Below are 21,517 nucleotides of genomic sequence, written 5' to 3'. Positions count from 1 at the left end.
GGTAATAATAACACACACCTTCATAAGGCTGTTGTGAGAGTAAATGATATGGCATATACATAGCATTAGTCCTATGTCTGGCACATACTGTTCTACCACTGCTATTATTCTTGCACCTAAAGGTGAGGTCTGCATTTATAAAACCGACATGTATTGACTGCCAAGTGTTATGTACTAGAAGACACAGAAATAAAAAGGCATAAGTAAATAAACAAATATAACACAGTATGAGAAGGCTTACCTCTAGGAAACGATAGCTGAGTATTGAAAGGAAGAGGAGAAATTATCCAAGGAAAGAAAGAAGAAGAGTACTTCAGGAAGAGACAATACCATATAGAAAGACCTGGAAATGTGAACGAGATGGTACATTAATAGACCTGTAAGTAATTCTGCAAGGCTGTATTGGGGGTAGGGATATAAGTCAGACAGGAGCAAGATTATGCAAAATTATATGCCAAAATAAGAATCTCACATTTTATCCTCAAGGGAATCAACAGACTCCAAGGAATTTTAATCAGAGTTAAATGATTAAATTTGTATTTTAAAAGAATGTTTTAGCCAACGGTGCTCATCTGCATCATCTGGTGGGCTTTTTTCAAACTATACACTCCCATCTCTCACTTCCAGAAGTTATTTATCAGTAGTTCTGACATGGGACCCTCTAAACTACTTTGAAAACGTTCTTAAAGCAATTCTGCCTTGTACCAGCAGTAATCACTCTCTTAGAAAGACAAGTTGATAAGCAGTATGAAGAACAAAGCCAGCCTGAAATCAGGAAGGCCAAGATCCTAGCAGAAATCCAGGTAAAAATTATAAGGAGACAACACTGCTAATACTTAGACATTTGAGAACTCTTTAAAGTTAGAATTGACAAGACTTGGCCAATGATTTGTGGGGAAAGACGGAGGAATCACGAATGATAATGAACTGCCCATAAGGCTGAACAAATGTGGAAGAGTTTGATTTCAGATGCATTAAGTTTGATGTGAGGTGTTCAGAAGAGATGTAGTGAGAATTATTCAAGAGGGCTAATGAACATTCCCACTTAGAACTCAGGAAAGAAATCTGAGCTGGAAATGAAAAATTGGGAATCATTACCAGTTGGGTATTTTTGAAGTCACGAAAGTGGGTGAAATTGCCAAGAGTATCTTACATGAGAAATGGGCTGAGAACAGAATCTATGAGGATGTTACTTTTGGAGGACAAGGTGATCAGCAAAAAGTCTCCATAAAAAGGGAATATTAAGCTAACCCTGTGCCAAACCAAAGGAAAACAAGGAATTATGCAAAGCCCTGAGGCAGGAAAGAGTTTGCTATATAGAGGTGAAAGACCAACAAGCTCTGAGTGTACTGAGGGGACGGGAGAGTGGCAGGAGACACTTTCACCTGGAGAGGCAGTAGGCAAGGAGCAGACATGAAAAGCCTTGTGGGTACAATAAGGAGTTTGGATTTTATTGCAAGTGCAGTGGAAAACAACTGAAGGATCTTTAAGCATGGGAGTGACTCAATACCTGTTTGAAAGCTGACTCTAGCTGCTATCTTCTATAAAACTTCTCTCAGCTCCCAAACCAAAATTGAAAGCAAAGGGAGCCCTAAAATCAAACACACCATTCAACGTCATAACCACCCCCCATATGCACATTACCACCCAAGTAGCTCCAAGTTTCACTAAAATTGCTTTAAAAATAAATGTTAAAGGATGTAGAGTTTAATGAACTTGGCTACCAACTGCTGAGTAATCCGCAGCAAAGTCCTTTAGTTTAAAAAACAGTGAAAATAACAAAATTGTTGGTGATAAAAGATACCTCCCTTCCTTTGAACTCGACTTGGCAGAAAATCATGGGAGAAGAGGCAAGTCTGTGTGTTAAAAATGGCGAACTTCTCAGGATATTAATGGCTATAATCAAAAAAAAAAATCATAGGTGTTGCCAAGGATGTGAAGAAACTAGAACCCTCATACGTTGCTGCTGGGAACAGAAAATGGTGCAGCCACTTTAGAAAACAGTTTGGCAGTTACTTAAAATGTTAAACAGAATTACCATACACTCCAACAACTCCACTTCAGGTGTCTACTCAGGAAAAATGAAATGTGTTCATACAAATACTTTTATGCAAATGTTCACAGCAGCATTATTCATAAGATCCAAAAAGTCCATCCAAAAGACCACCCAAATGTCCATCTACTAGTGAACAGAGAAAGAAAATGAGCTATATCCACACAACAGAATATGGCTCCACTGTCAGTGCTTCTAAATACTAATACACGCCACAACATGGATGAATCTCAAAAACATTATGCTTAGTCAAAGCAGCCAAACACAAAAGAACACACACTTTAAGATTCCATTTATATGAAATATCCAGAAAAGGCAAATCTATGGAGACAGAAAATGGATTAATGGCTGCGTAGGGCTACGGGCGAGAACGCGGAGTGACTATAAATGAGCATGAGATTTCTTTTTGGAGTGATGAAAATGTCTGAAGATTAGATTGTGGTGACACTGTGGTGATATAAATACTAAAAATTATTGAATTGTACACTTAATATGGGAGAATTTTATGGTATGTAAATTAAATCTCAATAAAGCTGTTAATTTAAAAAAAAAAAGTGCTGGAGGAGGCAAACAGCCTAGATTCACGATCTCTAAGGGGACCTTGGGCAATTTACAGCTTCTTTGGGCCTTAATTTGCTCATAGCACAGGTAACCCCTATACATTATCGTACATACATACATTATCACCCTGGCTCTACCGAGGGGCCATTTGAGGTCGGTTCTGCAGAAGGCGGCAGAAGAGAGGAGTCTGAGCATTATTTGTCCATTCCCTCCTTGTACCACAACCACAGTTCCAGCCATGCTTCTGGGCTCCCACAGCTTTTGCTCCTGCACGGGCTAGAAGTGGCTTCACACTGCTGCTACTCACTCAGTGTTTCAATACCCCTTTTTGGTTCCTGTAACCCTGCCCCCAACTATAAAACTGAGCCCTTCATTAAAGTGGCCTCAGATGAATCATCTGAGCAAAATTATGTTTCATGCAGGACCCCCAACTAGTAATTGGTATAAAGGAGGTACAATTGGTACTTTGTAACAACAGGTTATTGTTAAATTGAGTATGACCTCTTAAGTAAATTTAACTCTTATATACATCAGTAATGATCTTACCAAAAAATCCTACTTCATTTTGCACAAATGATACTCTTAAGCTGGTTAAACAGAAGGTGCTTCCGTTTCCACTAAGAAGGTGAAATGAATACCACAACTAGAAGGACCTGAACTAAGATATACAACTATGTACCAGGGGGATCTGGGGAGATAAAGCAGAAAAAAAAAGATTGGCAACAGATGTTAGCTCAGATGCCAATCTTTAAAAAAAAAAAAAAAAGGTGAAATGAGGAGTAGTATGGTATTTCCTGCCTGGAGGAATGGTAGAGAATATTAAAAATTCAGTCTATCAGTTCTAAACATTATTGACAACAAAGAGAAACAGATTTTGGCACTTGTAGCAGAGACCAACAAAAGCGATCCCCAAGTCAGGGTTACTAAGAGTTTCCGTCTGTTGTACCGTCAGGAAATAAATGAAATGTGACAGTGATGTGGCATATGCTTGGCTATATCCATGACAACAAGAGACACCAAGGCCTGGATTGGAGACAATTCCAACTTCCATTTCATCACCTTCCTTTTTTATTTCTGTCATCACTTGCATTACTGACCTTTCATTTGAACAAAGACAAAATTTTCAGGTCCAACTTTTCCCATCCTCAGTATTTTCCTGTAAAGCTTTTCTTTTAAAAGAAATACATCTGTCAAGGCAAACTATTTTGTGATTCATACTGCTGCAATGTATTAACTACCTGTAACATTTAGACACTAACATGTCCATTTAAGAGGTAGACAACGTGGGCTCTGGATGATTTGCTCTCATTTTAGGCTATGAAGGAACCGTTAACAACAAACATATATAGCTGGTTACTTCTCACAACACATACCACAGTTCACATTTCCATGATTCAAATGTTTGTGTGCTATGAAATATTTTATTTTAGCTTCTTCAATGTACTTTGTTGTTTATGGCGTAGTCTTTCCTTTACCAAATTAAATTTCTTCCTTGTCAGAAAAAATAGTAGAACCAAATTTTTACTACATCACAATTTATTCACTATTATTAACATGGTCTAGGATTTGGGGCATTACGTAATGACTAAAGATACATATTTATCACAGTTCACATTTGTGCACTAGACTTACAAACATTTATACAGGTTTGGTTTAATATAAGAATTTAACATTTCAGAGTAGAGAAAAAGATTTTCAAGTGAATCAAAATCCAAAGTAATATTCTTTTTTTCTTTTTTCTTCTTTTCCTGAGGAAGATTCACCCTGAGCTAACATCCGTTGCCAATCTTCTTCTTTTTTCTTTTTTTGGTAAGGAAGATTGGCCCCGAGATAACATCTGTTGCCAATCTTCCTCTTTTTTGCTTGAGGAAGATTGTCCCCGAGCCAACATCTGTGCCAATCTTCCTCTAGTTTTTGTATGTGAGATGCCTCCACAGCATGGCTTGATGAGCAGTGTGTAGGTCCGTGCCCAGGATCCAAACACATGAACCCCAGGCTGCCAAAGCAAAGCATGCAAACTCAACCACCACATCATCCAGCCATGCCCTTCCTCTCTTTCTTTTTGTTTTTTGCTTGAAGATTAGCCCTTAGCTAGCATCTATCTGTACCAATCCTCCCATTTTTTATGTGGGTTGTTGCCACAGCATAACTGATGGGTGGTGTAGGTCTGCACCTGGGATTCAAACCTCTGAACTGGGCTGCTGAAGTGAACACCAAACTTAACCACCATGCCACGGGGCCAGCCCCCAAAGTTATAATATTCATTTTGATATTCACTGTACTATTTCTTCTTTCCCTACAAATTTTAATAGAAATTAAGCAGAAATTTTCCAGAAGCTCAAAAGATTTGATTCTATTTTCCTAAGGAAATTTCCAAATATTTATAAGCCCATCAACCAAAAACTTACAATAAAACAACCGGCATTTTATACAATTGCAATTGTATTATATTACTTATACTATTTTAAGATTGACTTCAGATACCAAAGCAGGTATAATTCTTATAGATTGTCTTAAAATATCCTGCATATTGTGGTTATGTTAAAAAAAAAAACTTTAAGTCTTTATCTTTCAGAGACATACTATGATTGAAAGGGATATATACATGGCCTGACATGTGCTTTGAAATAATAGAGAGCAAATACAAACAAGGGAGAAAGTAGATGGGGATATATATCAAACACGAGTGAGCATGTGTTGAAATTTTTGAAGCCGGCTAATGGATACAGAGGGTTCATCATACCAATTTCTCTTAACATGTTTGGTCTGAAGTTTTCCATAATAAAAATGTTGTTTGTAGTAGAGAAAACCAACTTCTAGGTGGCTAATTCACGTTCTGGATTGCTGGTTCACAACAAACAGGAAGAAATTATAATGAACATTAGAGAAAAGGTATATATTTTCAAACAACAGTTTAAAAAGATTTCATAAAATTATTCCAGTGTCGTAACTTACAAGGTTACTATCTTAAAATTTCTTAATAAACATGTCTGTTAAGCGTGAATAACAGACATACTCACTCTAACGTACACTTTATATCTATGAGGATGATGCTAAAACAACCATAAGAGGGTGTAAAATAAATCAAAGTTAATTAGCTGGTGTACTAGATTAGCTTTTAATAGCAAGTTTGGAACCATCATGTCCTATGCTATATTAAAACACAAACTATAAGTCTTTGAAGCAATTCTAATCACTAGCGTGTTAAAGAGGATCCAATCTGAGCCAAAACTTGCTCTTATTTAAAAAAAAAAGTAATACAAAGATATTAACGAATAGCAAACAGCAAAAGACCATCTCTAGCTTTTTTTTGCTTGTTTTTTGTATAAGCACAGTTCTACTTAAATCCCATCCTTCCAAATGGTTCACATCTTTATTTCGGCATCATTCCATTAGACCCTTTGTGGCTCTGGCCAAATCAAACTCTGAGTTAAACAGGTTAGTGTCTAAGTGAAGATATAACCAGCTGCTTTACCAGAGTAATATTCATCTTGCAGTTTGTTCAACACGAAAATGTTTTAAAATGTTAAGCCATCTAATTTGAGCAGATCCAAGCCAAAGTATTTTTAGCTTATCCACATTTTTGTGTTTGCTTCACTGGGTCAGACAAATCTGGTCTCAAGTTATTTAAATAGGATCAGTGATCACAAAGTAATGAGAATGATGGTATTAAGTCACATGAAAATTTCAATATTTTATGTTTAGTTATACCCTATAAATGCCTACAGGCCTACCAACATTCAACAAGCTACATGGTCAGGATCCTTAAAGAAACTTAATCTTAAGGAGGCCAAACTTAAACTCTGAAATATTAGATAACAAGTCAAAGCAGAATATACTCCAGCATTAAATATTTTGTTAAATCAATATTTATTGGACACACTATATGACAGATATGTAGGGGGAAAAATACAAAGAGCTCACGTTTTACTGTCAAGAAATACCCAAGTTAACGGACAAGGACCAAGACTAAACAAAAAACAGAGGAATGTTTAATATCAAGGATTGATAAGTGCAATGAAGAAACTTAAAGCTGGGCACTGGGCTACACAGTGATTAGGGGGAGGGGCAATACCATTCCACTGAGGTTAACCTAAGGAGAAGCCTCTCTAACAACATGACACTTTGAATGGAGCCAAGCGAGGGGAAAGCCACGCAGATCATCTGAGGAAACAGCCCAAAGAACCCAAGATACGAGCATTCCTGCTGCCACTCAAGAAACAATTAAAAAGTGGTGTGTTTCATTCAGAAATAAGAGACAGAGGGCAAGGTAGAATCTGTGGTCATAGTTCTGCAAAAAATGAAAGGAAAATGAGTGGGTATACTGAAATCAGGCCCATGTCTCCCCATTTACCTCTTCATATTATACAAGATCCCCACATATATTCGCATACAGCTAGCACACTGATTAACAAACGCTTACTACTGACCAAAAGAAAGGAGGACTGACTGTGAAAAGGCCTACACTGGAAAGGCCAGCTTAGCTTAGACTGAGCGAAAATTAGGAACTGTGTTAGCAGTGGCCCAGTAACAAGACGTCATCCAGCATGTTGCTAAAATTAAAAACAGCAGTAGCAGCAACAAAAAGATAAGATTTTCTTAAGCAAGTATAGCAAAGGAGTAGGCAATTTATTTTTCACAAAACTATAGTCTCATTTGAACTAGTGGGAAATAAAAATGCATTGAAGCACCCGTTTCTCAATGTAAAATATTTCTTTTTTTCAAAAGATTACCACCTTCAAGTCCTTGTTCAAGCGCCACTACTACAACGAACCTGCCTGATGCACCATATTTAAACCTGCAATGCCTCCCCATCCACCTTCCGTTCTTCCTTACTCTGCTCTTCTTTTTCTTCTCTGGTGTCACCTCCAACATACTAGATACTTTACAAAGTTATGTTTACTATTTATCATCTGTCTCACTCCATCAGGACAGAGATCTTGTTTTTGCTCATGTACGTACCCCCAGCTCCCAGGACAGCGTTTAATACACCAGAGGTACTCAGTAACCATCTCTGACATTCCCATCCCTTATGGCAACAATTTTATCTCCCTATCTGTTTAATCTGTACACAGAACACATCACACAAAAAACTGGGCTAGACTCAGATGAAGGAGCGAAAATTGGTAGAAGAAATATCACCAATCTAAGATATGCAGATGACACAATCTTGCTGGCAGAAAGCAGCAATGACTTGAAACAACTTCTGTGAAAGTGAAAGTAAGTGCCAAAGCAGGACTGCATTTGAACATGCAGACAACAAAAATCTGTCTACAGAAGAACTACACAACTTTAACGTAGACAATGAAGACACTGAAATTGTTCAAGATTGTGTTTACCATGGTTCAGTCATCAATTTAAATGGAGACTGCAGACAAAAAAAACAAGAGAAGACTGAGAATCGGAAGGGAAGCAATGAAAAATCAGGGAAGATCAAGTGTAAGGAAGTGTCCTTAGAGACCAAGGCCAAGATTACCCACACCTTCATCTTCCCAATTACTGTGTACGGGTAAGAAAGCTGCACAGTGAAGAAGGCTGACAGGAAAGAAACGGATTCATTTGAAATAGGGTGTTGGAGGAGAGCTCTATAGATACCCCGGATCACCAGAAAGAACAACAAATGTGTCCTAGAGCAAATTAAGCCTGAACTATTGCTGGAGAGAAAAATTATAAAACTGAAGCTGTCCTACTTTGGGCACATCACGAGAAGGCAGTATTCTTTGGGGAAGACAACAATGCTGGTAAAAGCAGACAGCAGCAGGAAAAGAGGAAGACCAAAGAGGAGATGGGTTGACTCCATAAAGGAAGCCACAGGCCTGAGTTTACAGGACCTGAGTGGTGTTCTCGAGGACAGGACACTGTGGACATCACTTTGTGGATATCACTTATTCACTGAGTCACCAGGAGCTAAGTGGACAGCACGTAACAACAAATGGCAACCAGTGAATCTGGTATAAGCCCATGTACCTGTTTTCTTCAAAAACTTTTAGTGGAAGTATGCTTTGGGAAAATAATTCTAATTTTTAAAATAGTTGAATGCATAACTTCTCCCAAGAGACTCAACATCCTTCTTCAAAGTCTCCCATCACTAACACCTATTTCTGACTTTTCTTCATTTGCCTCTTCTACTTCATCCTACACCTTCACCTCCCAAAAAAGTTTTCCCTGAGAGCCAGCACAACTTGTGATTAACAGCAGTCTCTGAAGTCACACTTCATGGGTTCAAATGCTGCCTCTGCCACTGACTAGCAGTGTGATCTTGGACAAGTTAATTAAGAGCTTTCTGCTTCAATTTCTTTGTCTGTAAAATGGGCTAACAAGAATACCTATCTCAGCTTCGTTGTGAGAACTGAGATTAACACAATAAAATTAATTATAACATTGCTTGGCACATACTAAGAATTCAATAAATGCTAGTTATCACGAACAGCTAAAGCTCAGTTCTCAACCCTCTACTCACTCCCAGAAACATTAGTCTCTCAGATGCCACAATTGTCTCTATCCAAATGTCTATTCAGACTCCTAAATTCACTCTCTGGGCTTGTCAGCTGAGGACAAATACTTTGAAGAAAATATAAGTGTTATAAAGAAAACTTGGTGGGGCTACTTCAGATTCAGTCATCAGTGCAGACCTCTGTGAGGTGATTTTTTTAAGCAGAGATAAAAATGTCAAGAAGCCAAGCACCATGACCCAGGTCAGTGCTTCTCAAAATGTGGTCCCAGGTCAAGCAACATTAACATCACCTAAGAACTTGTTAGAAATGCAAAGTGCTCTCTATCCCAAGTGATTCAGAAACTTTAGGGTTAGGCCCAATAACCTGTGTTTCAACAAACCCTCAAGGCGATTGTGAAGAACTTATGAATTTGGCAGCCACTGATGTAGGGTAATACCATGTCAGGGAAAGGAATTACCAGACATATCTTTGCCTTAGGACATTTGCAGTGCTCTTTCCTCAGATCTCAGGAAAATGCTACTTCCTCAAGGAGGAAATTTTCTTGTTTATTGTTTTCTGACTCCCCTCACCAAGAATGTAAGCTCCACAAGCACAGATTTTGTCTTAATTGCCACTGAATCCCCAATGCCTAGAAGGGTTGCATAGCATATTTGCTGACCAAAATGAATTAATATTTCTATTTTTTGTTCACTGCACCATTCTTCTTCCAGTCACCAGAAAAAAGTTTCTATTTTCCTTTTTATTATCTTTTTACATATATCTTGTCAACAATCTCAGGCAACTTGATCTGTAATGTTTCTCACATCCATCTCTTCCTTTCATCACTACCAATCTCCTGTCCCCTCTGTGATGGTTAATTTTATGTGTCAACTTGATAGAGTCACAGAGTGCCCATAGAGTCAGCTAGACATTATTTCTGGGAGTGTCTGTGAGGGTGTTTCTAAATGAGGTTAGCATTTAAACTGGTGGGCTTGTAAAGGAGAATGCCCGCCCCAATCCACTAAGGGCCTGAATAGAACAAAAGGGGAGGAAGGAGGAAGCTGTCCCTTTTTTCCTGCCTCACTGCTTGAGTTGGGACCTCTCATCTCCTCTCATCTTCTCCTGCCCTCGGGCTGGGACTTACACCATCAGCTCCCCTGGTTCTCAGACCTTCAGACTCAGACTGAGTTACACCACCAGCTGTCCTGGGTCCCCAGACTGTAAAGAGCAGATCATTGATTTCTCAGCCTCCATAATCACGTAAGCTAATTCTTCACAATAAATTTCCATTACAGATGATATAGATATGGATTCTACTGTGTGCACAGTGGCTCTGACCAGGGACTTTGGAGCAAGACAGCCCACTGTCACTTCATGGTGATGTGTTCTAGGCAAGTTACCCAACCTCTCTGGGCACTGCTTTCCTTAGCTGCGCTGAGGAGTGGTCCTTCAGCAAATCGCGATGCCTCCTTTTTGAGCTCTGGCAAGGACTGGCTGTACATACATGCCATATATGCTGTGTACTGTTAAGCCGAGGGCACTGACTGAGAAAGAATGGGATCCTCTAAATTGAGATGGGGATGTCCGGGAAGACCCTGGTGAAGCTGGGGACATTGAGCCTCTAAATCCTGATGAGTCTTGTTACCACTGGAAGAAGTCTCCCCATCCTAGTGGAAGTGTCCTTTTCACCTCCATCTGAAGGGATTACCCAGCACAGCCTGATGAAACTGTAATGGCTTCCCCTCAGGCAGGTGCCTTGCAAGACAATGCTGATTCTCCTCAGGACCTACCTCCACCACCCCTCTTTGCTTCTATAACTAGACTCAAGTCTCAGCAGGCCCCAAAGGTGAGGTACAATGTGTGGCCCATGAGAAACTGTGTTACACTCCAAAAAAAACTACTTGAATTTTCTAATTTATACAGACAGAAATCCGAGGACCACGTGTGAGAATGGATACGTGTGGGAGAATGGTAGAAGAAACAAAGTTGGATCAGGCCAAATTTATTGACACGGGCTCACTAAGCAGAGATTCAAAATTTTCAGAAACATTTTTATTGAGCTATAATTAACATATAACATTCGTTTCAGGTGTACAACATGATTCGATATTTGTATATATTGTGAAATGATCACCACAGTAAGTGCCACCAGACCTACTTCTAAATTTTTTTCTTCTTCTAATGAGGACTTTTAAGATCTACCAGAGATTCTACATTTAATGTTGCAGTTTAGGAAGTCAGAAAGGGCTCCAGCAGTTTGGTTGGTTGGCTGAAAAATGGACCAAAAGGTGACCACCATAAGCTAACTGGAAATTCTGGCATGCCTTGGTTTAAAGTAGAGGAAAGAATTCACAGGCTTATGGAGATTGGAATGTTTGAGTGGATCCGTCACTTAAGACCTAGTCTCCCACACCAGGCAAGTCCAGAAGACATACCTTTCACCAACATTGTGAGGAATAAATTTGTGAGGGGAGCCTCAGCATCCTTGAAGAGCTCTGTGATCACCCTTCTCTGGAGGCCAAACCTCACAATGAAAACTGCAGTCAAACCTAAATACAATGGGAGTAAACGGGCTCTGAGGTGGCAAGGGCCAAGGGTCACTCGACCACAAAAGACAAGGTCGGCATGGTTACTGTAACGGACAGCAGAGACAAAGCAGCAATCAGAACAGTCTGATTCACAAAGACCTATGACGCTAGCTAACTGATCATGGTGTTCCTAGAAGTGAAACAGATAGGAAGCCTACTAAATTCTCACTTGATCTGTATAAGTACAAAACTTCTAGGTCATGTGAACAAGAGTCCAACTCAGATAATGAAAACAGCCCCTTAACCAATTTCCAAACTTGAACCAGTTTACAGACCCAGAACCTATTGAATGAAGGGGAGGCCGGGTCCCCTTGAGGAAGGATCTTGGTACACTACTGAAAAATGTACACCGTTAATTTTTCTCCCAGCCTTTCCCAAAGGGACCAAACGCCCTTTTACCAGGGTAAATGTACACTAGAGAAAAGGAAATAATGTCGGACCTTCTGCATACAGGCTCTAACTTAACTCTAACCCAAAAGACCCAAAACATCATTGTAGCCCACCAGACAGAGTAAGTGCTTGTGGAGGTCACGTGATCAGTGGATTCTGGTTCAGGCCCACGTCACAGTGGGTCCTCAAACCCATTCTGTGGTTATTTCCCCAGTTTGAGAATGCATAATTGGAATGACATACTTAACAGCTGGCAGAATCCCCACACTGATTCTCTGACCAGTGGAGTGAGGGCTATTATGGTGGGAAAGGCCAAGTGGATGCCATTAGAACTGCCTCTACCTAGGAAAATATTAAAATAAAAGCAATACCACATTCCTGGAAAGATTAGTGCTATCACCAGGGACTTGAAAGACGCAGGGGTGGTGATTCCCAGCACATTCCCATTTAACTCTACTTGGCCTATGCAGAATACAAGATGGGTCATGAAGAATGACAGTGGATTACTGTATGCTTAAGCAGGCAGTAACTCAAATTGGAGCTGCTATACCAGAGGTGGTTTCATTGCTTGAGCAAATTATAATACATTCCCTGGTACCTAGTATGCAGTTACAGATCCGGCAAATTCCTTCTTCTCCATACCTGTACATAAGCCCCACCAGAAGCAGTTTGCTTTCACAGCTGGCAAGGCCAGCAATACACCTTCAGCATCCCACCTCGGAAGTATATCAGCTCCTAAACCTATGTCATAATTTAGCTCACAGAGATCTTCATCACCTTTCTCTTCCACAAGATCATCACACTGGCCCATTACATGGATAACATTATGCTGACTGGACATGAGCAAGAAGGAGCAACTTCTCTCGACTTATTAGAACATTTGCGTGTCACAGGGTGGGAAGTAAATTCAACCAAAATTCAGAGGCCTAGCCTCAGTGAAATTTCTAGGGCTCCAATGGTATGGGACATGTTGAGATATCCCCACTAAGCTGAAGGATAATTTGTTGGCCCTGGCCCTCCTACAACCAAGAAATATGCCGAGTGGGTCTCTTCGGATTTTGGAGATAATGTATTCTTCATTTGGGTATATTACTCTGGCCCATTTACCAAGTGACCCAAAAAGCTGCTAGTTTTATGTGACAAGAGAAGGCTCTGAAACAGGTCTAGGGTGGTGTGCAAGATGCTCTACCACTGGGGCTACATGATCCAGCAGATCCAATGGTTCCTGAAGTGTCAGTGACAGATAGGGATGCTGTTCAGAACCTTAGAGATGCATCAGAGCACAGGCCTTTAGGATTTTGGAGCAAGGTCCTGCCATCATCTGCAGATAACTACTCTCTTTTTGAGAAACAGCTCTTGGCCTGCTACTGAGCCTTAGAAACCGAGCATTTAACCATGAGCCACCCATTATGAAACTGGGTGTTATGTGACCCACCAAGCCATGAAGTTGGGCATGCAGAGCAACACTCCATGGTCAAATGAAGGCACAAGTTACATTAAGAAGGGCACAAATTCCATGGTCTCCACTGCTACTACATTGCCTTCTCTCTCACAGCCTACAACCTTACCATCAGCTGACAAAGAGAAGACTTGGGCCTGGTTTATAGATGGTTCTGTAAGATATGCAGGCACCACCTGAAAGCGGACAGCTGCCACACTACACCCCCGCTCTGGGACATTTCTGAAGAATGGTGGTGAAGGGGAATCCTCCCAGTGGGCAGAATTCACCCAATGCATCTGGTTGTCCACTTTGTTTGAAAGGAGAAATGGCCAGATGAGCAATTATATACTAATTCATGTGCTGTAGCCAATGGTTTGGCTGGATGGTCAGGGACTTGAAGGAACATGACTAGAAAATCGGAGACAAAATGTGGGGAAGAGGTATGTAAACAGACCTTGGTGAATGGGCAAAAAAAACTGAAGATATTGTGTTCCATGTGAATGCTCACCAAAGGGTAACCTCAGCAGAACAGGATTTTAATCAAGTGAATAGAACAACCCATCTGTGGATACCCATCAGCCTATTCAGCCTATTTCCCCAGCCACCCCTGGGCTCATAAACAAAGTGGCCATATGGCAGGGATGGAGGTTATGCATAGGTTCTGCAACATGGACAACCACTCACCAAGGCTAATCTGGTTACAGCCACTGTTGAGTGTCCAATCCCCCAGAACAGAGACCAACATTATGCCCCTGATAAAGGCATCATTCCCCAGAGTGATCAGCCAGCTACCTGGTGGCAGGTTGAGTACATTGGACACAACCATCATAGAAGGGGCAGTGTTTGTTCTTACTTGAAAAGATACTTACCTTGGAGATGGATTTTGCCTTCCATCCAATGATTATGCCAAAACTACCATTTGTGGACTTACAGAATGCCAATATCTTACCTACCATCATGGCATTCCACACAGCATTGCTTCTAATCAAGGAACTTACTTCAAGGCAAAAGAAGTGTAACAAAGGACCCACGCTCATGGAATTCACTGGTCTTACTATGCTGGGCATCTTGCAGCAGTTAGTTTGAGAGAATGGTGGAATGGCCTTATGAAGGCTCAGTTATAGCACCAGCTAGGTGGCAATACCTTGCAAGCTGGGGCAAGGTTCTCCAGAAGGCTGCATATGCTCTGAAGCAACATCCTGTGGCCTGGTACTATTTCTATGATAGCCAGGATTCAGAGCCAGGAATCAAGGGGTGGAACAGGAGTAGCACAACTCACTAACACCCCTAGTAACCCAATAGCAAACTTTTTGCTTTCTGTTCCAGGGACTTTATGCTCTGCTGGCCTAGAGGCCTAATGTCCAGAGGAAGGAATGCTTCTACCAGAAGACCTAATAATGATTCTATTGAACTGGAAGTTAAGACTGCCACCTGGCTACTTTGGGTTCCTCATGCCTCTGAATCAACAGGCAAAGAAGGGAGTTATAGCGTTGGCTGGGGTGAATCGTCCTGATTCCCAAGGGGAAACTGTACTACTACTCCACAATGGAGGTAATGAAGAGTAGGTTCAGAATACAGACACCCTTAGGGTGTCTCTTAGTATCACCATGCCCTGTGATTAGTTCAGTGGAAAACCACAACTCAATCCAGGCAGTACCAATAATGGCCCAGACCCTTCAGGAATGACAGTTTGGGTGACCCCACCACGTAAAGAACCAAAACCAGCTAAAATACCTGCTGAAGGCAATGGAAATACAGAACAGGTAGTGCAAAAGGTAGTTATAATACAAGCTATGAGCACATGACCAGTTACAGAAACAAGGACTGTAATTGTCATGAATATTTCCTCATTTTGCTATGAATGTTTGTGTAGGTCTAAGTCTTTGTTTTCTTCCCTCTCTTATTCCCTTATCATGTGACATACAATGTATTGATTTTATCATTGTAGTAACTACTGTCAAATTTACATCTTAGTATTTAGTTACGGGATATCAAGAAGTAAACATCACTCAAGGACTTTACCTCCTCTCCTAGGGAAGAGACTGGCATATTTTCAGGTGTACACAGGATACCTGTATCATACTAGAAGAAATTATGACCTTCTTATTGCCTTTATTTGGAGGTTAAGTATGGTTTAAGGAGATGTCTATGGGTGTAAAGTTGACAAGGGGTGGACTTGTGTGACGGTTAATTTTAGGTGTCAACTTGATTGGCCATGGTGTGCCCAGATTAACCACTGTTTCTGGGAATGTCTGTGATGGTGTTTCTGGATGAGAACAGCATTTGAAACAGTGGATTCAGTAAAGATTGCTCTCCCCCAATATGGGTGGGCCTCATCCAATCCATTGAGAGCCCAACACAACAAAAGGGAGAGGAAGGAATATGCCCTTTTTCCTGCCTCACTTTTTGAGCTGGGACATCTCATTTCATCTTCTCCTGCCCTCGGACTGGGATTTACATCATGGACTCCCCTGGTTCTCAGGTGTTAAGATTCAGGCTGAATTACAACACTGGCTTCCCTGGTCTCCAGACTGTAAACATCAGATCACAGGACTTTTCAGACTTCATAATTGCGTGAACCAATTTCTCATAATAAATCTCTCAATCAATCAATCAATCTCTCTCTCTATATATACAAACACATATCCCCTACTGGCTCTCTGGAGAACCCTGACTAATACAACCTCCCTCCTATCTGGTCTGATGAACTGTCTCTCATTTGGTATCCTGTTTTCTACCTCTGCCACTTCTAATCTATTCTGTACTTAACTGCCAAATTAATCTTATTAAAACACTTTTTTGCTCATATCATCATTATCCTTCTCAAAAACCTTTCAAAGTTCCTTATCGATCTGGAGAGACTAAACTCCATGGCCTGTCATCAAAAGCCTCTAAAACCTAGTACTAATATACTGTGGTAGAGAGTTACTCTGGTGACCTTTCCAATGAAACACACCTTTATACGGTCTCCCTCCCATAACTGCGTTGAGCCCAGGACTGCTTTGATAAGTAGACTGTGGTGGAAGTGACGCTGTGCCCGTTCAGGGACCAGCCCTTCACTGGTCTAGTAGATTCCGCTTCTTCCCTCTTTGGAACACTTGCTCTTGGAAGCTCCCTCTTTCTGCTAATTCCATATTCCATTTATGCAACATAAACAATAATTCAGATCAGCGTGTACATAATCTACCTGACAAATACTTCCATGATCCCCTTGAACTTGACATAATAAGAACCCAAAGCATTTTTGCACCTCTTAAAAAGAAACAAATATTCTGCCTAGTAGCAGTTATTTCACTCATCCACTGAACATTTAATAGGCACTTACAATGTGCCAGACATCATTCTAAGTGCTGACAATAAAGCTCAGATTCTATGTGCTACTCTATATAGTATTCTACGTACTATTCTATATGCTGGACACTGTTCTAAACACTTTTCTGAGTTATCTCATTTAATCCTCAATATCAAGAACTCTAAAAAGCATCCTCATTTTACACAAGAAACCTCAGGCACAGAGAGATTAAGAAACTTGTCTAAAATCTTCCCCCAAGTGGAGTCAACATACAAACCCAGAAATTCTGACTTGAGCTTGCGCTGTCAACCACTACTCTAAACTGCCTTCTGCAGATGTGAACAAGACAGACAAGATCCCTCTTCTCACAGAACACGCCTTCTACTAGTGACGGTTAGTGGGATGGGGAAAGGCTAGCAATAATGTACACATAAATCAACACAATTACTTCAAAGAGTGATAATGCTACGAAGAAAATAAAATCCTGTTCCAATACAGTGATGAGAGTTACTTCAGAGAGGGGTCAGAGAAGGCCTTTCTGAGAAGGAAACATCTGGGAGAAGACATGAATGTCTAGGAGAAGCAGCAAAGCAAAGACCTGGAAAGAGAACTGCAGATAAAAAGACGACACAAATAATCTTAGCACGTGTCAGGCACAAAAGTAGAGCCAGTGTTTCTAAAGGATGGTGGTGGGAGTGGAAAGATGAGGGAGAATTAGCTGAGGCTCAGATCACATAGGGCCCTGTAAGCCATAAGGACTTCAGATTTTCCTCTGAGTAACAGTGGAAGGTTTTAAGCAGGTTAATGATATTACCTGATCTATATTTTGAAAAGTTAACTCTGGCTGTTGCATGCTTAATAAACTCTAAAAGGGCGAAAGTGGAAGCAAGGAGAGCAACAGGAGAGAACTGCCATAGTCTATGTAGGAAATTATAAATATGGAGCTCAAACCAAGAGGATGTGCTGAGGGACTGGATATGGGAGGAAAGAAATGAATTAGATGGCTCCAATCTTTTGGGCCTCCACCATGAAGTAAATGGCGGGGAAAATGAAAGAAGGACCAGGTTGCGGGTTAAGTTGATAATTGTGTTTTGGACAAAATATGTCTGAAATATCTATTCAACATACAAGTGAGGATAGGGAGGTAGCTGGACATGAATCTAGAGAGGTAAATTTGAAACTCATTTGATTCATGAATGGCAACTTCACCTAGCGTGTGTGGAGAGAGAAGAAAAAAAGGATGAAACTCCAAGCTCCTGGATACTTCAACATTTAGAAGCCAAGTAGAGAGGCAGCAAGTGTATTACCCTGTCACCCTTGTGGATCACAAGTTCTTTGAGAGGCAGGACAGTGTCTTTTTCATTTTTGTGGTACCTTGTAGAACTTAGTAACAGAAACTCCGAGATGCTCAGTACATTTTAATGAGTGAATGAATGCTTGCCATTTGGTTTCTCAAGCTTTCACTGCAGAAATATAACACTTGAGGATAAAGATGATAGTGCCTCACATATAGTGGCCACTCAAGTTTTTGTTTAATGAAGGAAAGAAAAAATTTGGACTGCGTTTTGCTTGGTACATTTTAGTACTCATTGTTCCAGAAAGTATAGCAAGGAAAGGTAGAAAGCAAGCAGCAGCCTACATCCCCAAAATTCTAAGCAATGAGAATCACAAACACCCTAAACCCTTCATCTTGGTCCCTCTTATAGGGTAGAGGGGAAAACGGGGAAATGGCATTACAGGCTACAGCAGAAAGGGCTTCCAATTCCCACACAGAAGCAGAGTTCTGGCTTTCACATCATAAATATGTATTAAGCACCAACTATATGCCTACATTTAGTACAACTAGAATAAGTACTAAGTACACAGCAGTAAGCAAAACAGACAGTGTCCCTCAGAGAACTTCCATTCTAAAAAGGAAGACATCTTTTACATAAACAGCATGTAAGTACATAGTTATATTTCCAAGAATTATATCAAGTATAGTAAAATGTACTGCAAAAACATATACCACTGCACAAAACAGAGGGCAGAGGTTGGAAGGCAGTAGGTTTCTAACATGAGATACCTTAAGAAGTCAGGCTGGGAGGTAGGGAAAGAGTGAGAGTTATCTAGGTAGAGGTAAGAGCATGTATGAAGGTTTTAAGGTAGGAAGGAATTTAGGATGATCCAAGGAATTTAAAATGGGCCAGTAAATGCAGGGCCATACAGGGCACATTACAGATTTTTAAAAACTAGACCCTAAGATGTAGAGTAGCCAAGGAAAGGTTTTAAGCAAATTAGCAACGTGATCAAACTGGTAGATATGTGTTTTTAAAAAATTACTCCAAATGCTACGAGGAGAATTGAAGGGAGGAAAGAAAAGGTTGAAGATGACTTAGGAGGATACTACAGTTATCCAAGTGAAAAATGATGGTGGCGTGGATCAGAGGAAACTGACAGAAGTAGACAATTTCAAGATGTATTTAAGAGACAAAAAAGCAGCAGGGCTTAGTGACTGAGCACACATAACACCCAGGCTCTGGCCTGAGCAACTACGCGGACAGAGCTGTGACTTACTGAGCAGAGGTAGGGTGGGTGGGGAAAGCATGAGCTCACCACTAAATACCATTTATATACCCAAGTGAAAGCTCAAAGACGTAGCTGGACATGCGATGAAGTGCTCAGAAGAGGGTTAGGCTTTAGACACATATGTGGGCATCTCCGAGATGATATTTAAAGGCATGGATATGATGTCCTCAGGAGGAAGCACAGAATGGACAAGATATCATATCAATCCCAAGCCCTGAGGAAACAACATGTAGAGATGAGAAGAGTAAGAACTAATGAAAAACGGAAAAGCAGTGGGCCAGAGAGGTAGGAGGAAAACCAAGAAAGAACAGTGCTATGGAAGTGAAAGGAAGCCTGTTTCAATTAGGAAACAGTCAATGGTGACAAAGAACACTGAAATAAGGATATTCTTGATAATTAGGTTTCCAGACCAGCTACAAAAGCTCTTAACCCATAAAATAGGTAGATTACAGCATTAGAGTATCTCACCATGAAGCACTGCAGTACAGCAGTTAAACAAGCAGGCTCCAGACCCCCAACACCCAGGTTTAAATTCCAGCTCCACTACCTACTCACCATGTGGCTCTAAGTATATTATTTAATGTCTCTATGCCTCAGTTTCCTCATTCATAAAGGATGGTAAAAATAATACCTACCTCAAAGGATTGTTGTGAAGATTAAATGAATCTGTGTGTGTGTATCACTTAAAACAGCAGCTAGCACAAGTAAGTTGCTCAGTAAATGATAGCTACTATTACCTACAACATTGTTTCTATGGGAAAATACTTTGTGCACAGTTTGTTTGAAATAACCTTTCACTAATTGGGGATTGTCCCTACTCATCATAAACTGTAATCTTACAAGGTCTTTTTCCAAAAGCCTTGAGGGAAACTCTAGATTTAAAATTTACTCAAAAATTCCTTCACATAGCGGCTGACCATTTTTAGAGAAGTTATCACTGTTCTGTTTTTTTGGAGGTATACCTATCACATTCTTTACACAGTCATACTAGAATCAAAAAGAAATTATATATTAGGAAATTCTAAAAACTAGCAGCAAAAAAAGACTGTTTCAAGTTACAAAGAAAAAAATATATAAATCTATTTTAAAACAAAATATTTCCATTTAGTCACTTTCTGGTACACATTCAAATTCAAATCATCACCAGGACAAACAGCTTCTTTCTTCCTGTTCTGTACAAGACATAAATACCAGGTAGAGAAAAGGCAACAGGTCTGCAGCTTCCTGATGATCATCTTATTTCCAAAAGCATGCAAAGGTATTTATAGTATCTAAAATAGCCCCACAAAAAGATTTCCAACTGCATGGTCATAAGTAAAGACATGCTCATTTGGTCCCTAAAATTGAGAAGAGCACAAATAAATGGAGACTGATATGACCAGTTCTTATCCCTGAACTTTCCATATACCTAGCAAGTACAACTTTAGAAATATTCAGAAATCTCTCTATATGCCCTATTAAAAGTAAAATGCTGGTGTTTCCCATTAGCTCTTTATTTTTCAATTGTTAAAAGAATAGAAATACCTAATATCTGATGGAACTATTATACCAAAAAAGTATTATTTCAAACTCATGAAAAATTGTTTACCATGCTCTTTCCCATCAACTGATGAAAATGTTCCATTTCAGGACCAAGCAAAGACATAAAGTAGGATGTTAAGCCCCTGTCAGTAACAATTGAATGTCATTACCATCGGTTAGCTTCTGAATAGGTTACTGGAAACAAGGTGACAGACAGGCTAATTCTTTACGAATAAGTACCCATATTACATCATCACAACTAGTACTCATTTGCACCTTCAAAAAGAAACTGCCACAAAGGGGAACAAAAACTGATACATAAATTATGAAAAAGCTTTTTAAAATTTTATAAAAACATGAATAGGCTTTTGAAAATGCAGAATACTTAAAGACTTACAGGGCACATTTCAGAGTCAGTATGTTCTATAACTGACATGAAAGAGGACAGTGCGCAGTTTGAGGAATAAAAAGAGGTAAAATTAAGTGTGTATAGCCCTGTACAGATGGCCTGATCCTAACACAAGATGTTAACAAAGCAAGTTGGCGGGGGAGGGGGAAAACCTGCATTTTCTATGCTGTAATTTAGCTGACCCCACGCCCAAAATATCTATTTTTTAAAGGGGGGGGGGGGCTTAGCATTTAAGAATCAATAACTTCCAACAAACAGAA

General features: G+C 40.1%; 1 protein-coding gene across 6 annotated transcripts in view; it reads right to left on the bottom strand.

The window, feature by feature from the left end:
• Positions 1 to 21,517, bottom strand: part of QSER1 (glutamine and serine rich 1) — a 76,186-nt gene that overhangs the window by 52,654 nt on the left and 2,015 nt on the right. The window contains exon 1 of one of the 6 annotated variants that reach the window (XM_070491449.1): positions 242 to 21,480. The exons of the other annotated variants lie outside the window; for them this stretch is intronic. The gene's annotated coding sequence lies outside the window, so the exon portion shown is untranslated. Of the gene's footprint in view, positions 1 to 241; positions 21,481 to 21,517 lie in introns of those variants that run through there. 6 annotated transcript variants of the gene reach the window in all.

Source organism: Equus asinus, chromosome 20, assembly GCF_041296235.1.
Source record: "Equus asinus isolate D_3611 breed Donkey chromosome 20, EquAss-T2T_v2, whole genome shotgun sequence".
Classification (NCBI taxonomy): domain Eukaryota; kingdom Metazoa; phylum Chordata; class Mammalia; order Perissodactyla; family Equidae; genus Equus; species Equus asinus.
This window is presented reverse-complemented; position numbering and strand designations above follow the sequence as displayed.